This window comes from Chiloscyllium plagiosum, chromosome 9 (genome assembly GCF_004010195.1).
Source record: "Chiloscyllium plagiosum isolate BGI_BamShark_2017 chromosome 9, ASM401019v2, whole genome shotgun sequence".
Lineage (NCBI taxonomy): Eukaryota > Metazoa > Chordata > Chondrichthyes > Orectolobiformes > Hemiscylliidae > Chiloscyllium > Chiloscyllium plagiosum.
In genome coordinates, this window is record NC_057718.1 from 40899539 (window position 1) to 40901592 (window position 2054).

The following is a 2054-nucleotide window of genomic DNA, read 5'->3' on the forward strand; positions in this document are numbered from 1 at the left end:
CCGGATCCCTCCAGCCCGGCACCGCCTTCCTGACCTGCAGTCTTTTTCTTGACCTCTCCGCCTCCATCCTACTCCGACCTATCACCCTCACCTTGACCTCTTTCCACCTATCACATTTCCAACGCCCCTCCTCCAAGTCCCTCCTCCCTACCTTTTATCTTCTCCTGCTGAACACTCTCTGCTCATTTCTGAAGAAGGGCCTGTGCCCGAAACGTCGAATCTCCTGTTCCCTGGATGCTGCCTGACCTGCTGTGCTGTTCCAGCAATAAAGTTTAAACTTTGATCTCCAGCATCTGCATACCTCACTTTCTCCTCAATTCCTGCGGTGACAAGGCAAGGTGCTAGGAGGGGATGGTGGGTTGGTGGAGGGCATGGACCTGACAAGAGAGTTACAGACGAAATGGTCTTTATGGAAAGCGGATAGGAGTGGTGAGGGAAATATATCTGGTAGTGGGGTCCGTTTGTAGGTAGCGGAAATGGCGGAGGATGATGCGATGTATACGGAGGTTGGTGGGGTGGAAGGCAAGGACCAGGAGGGTTCTGTCCTTGTTGCGGTTGGAGGGGTGGGGTTCAAGGGTGGAGGTGGAGGAAGAGGATGAGATCCACTTGAAGGCATCATCAACCATAAGGGAGGGGAAATTGCGGTCTTTAAAGGAGGCCACCCAGTATATTCTGTGGTGGAAATGGTCCTCCAGGGAGCAGATGCGGTGGTGGCAGTGGAAGTGGGAATAAGGGATAGCGTTTTTACAGGAGGCTGTTTGGGAGGAAGTGTAGTTCAGGTAGCTGTGGGAGTCGCTGGGTTTGTAGAAGATGTCCATGATGAGTCAGTCACCGTTGATGAAGATGGAAAGGTCCAGGAGGGGAGGGAGGTGTCTGAGATGGTCCAGGTGAACTTAACGTCGGGGTGGAATGTGTTGGTGAAGTTGATGAACTGTTCAACCTCATGGGAGAATGAGGTGGCGCCGATACAATCATCAATGTAGCGGAGGAAAAGGTGGGGAATAGTGCCAGTGTAACTACAGAAGATAGACTATTCCATGTAGCCAACAAAGAGACAAGCATAGCTGGGGCTCGTGCAGGTGCCCATGGCTACCCCTTTTGTCTGGGGGAAGTGGGAAGATTCAAAGGAGAAATTATTGAGGGTGAGGACCAGTTCAGCCAAACGAATGAGAGTGTCAGTGGAGGGGTACTGCTGGTGACACTGGGAGATGAAGAAACGGAGGGCTTGGAGGCCCTTGTCAAGACAGATAGAGGTGTATAGGGACTGGATGTCCATGGTGAAGATGACACTTTGGAGGCCAAGGAAATGAAATTCTTGGAGGAGGTGGAGGGCGTGGGTGGTATTTTTGGGAGTTCCTGGACCGAGGGGATAGGACAATATCAAAGTATATGGAGGGGCATTCGGTGGGGCAAGAGCAGGCCGAGACGATGGGTCAGCTGGGGCAGTCAGGCTTGTGAATCTTCGGTAGGTGGTAGAATCGGGCAGTGTGGGGTTCCTGGGCTATGAGGTTGGAAAATGTGGGTGGGAGATTCCCTGAGGTGATGAGGTTGTGTATGGTCTGGGTGATGATGATTTGGTGATGGGGGTATGGTGAGATCATGGTCAAGGGGACAGTAGGAGGAGGTGTCTGGACAAGTTCAGAAGTCAGACAATACCAGGTTATAGTCCAACGTTAAATTAAAATCACAGGCTTTCAGAGCGTTGCCACTTTACCTGACAAAGAGGCAGAAATCTGAAAGCTTGTAAATTCAAATAAACCTGTTGGACTATAACTGGCGTGTCTGACTTCTGGATTTCATGTGTAATTGCCCAATGGAGTCAAGACAAATTGTAACCCCCAGTTATTGTGATCTCCATGGAGAGTTAAACGTTTTAAAGTAAAACTGAAATTTCCACTTAACAGTTGAGAGAATACCGCATCAAAGTTTCATATTTTAAAACTTGACCAAAAATACTATTGACTAAAATGTTCTTTTGTTGGCAACAAGTAGTTTACATATAGAAATAACTTTATTGATAACTCCTCACAAACATGGGTGTCGTTCTGAAGCCA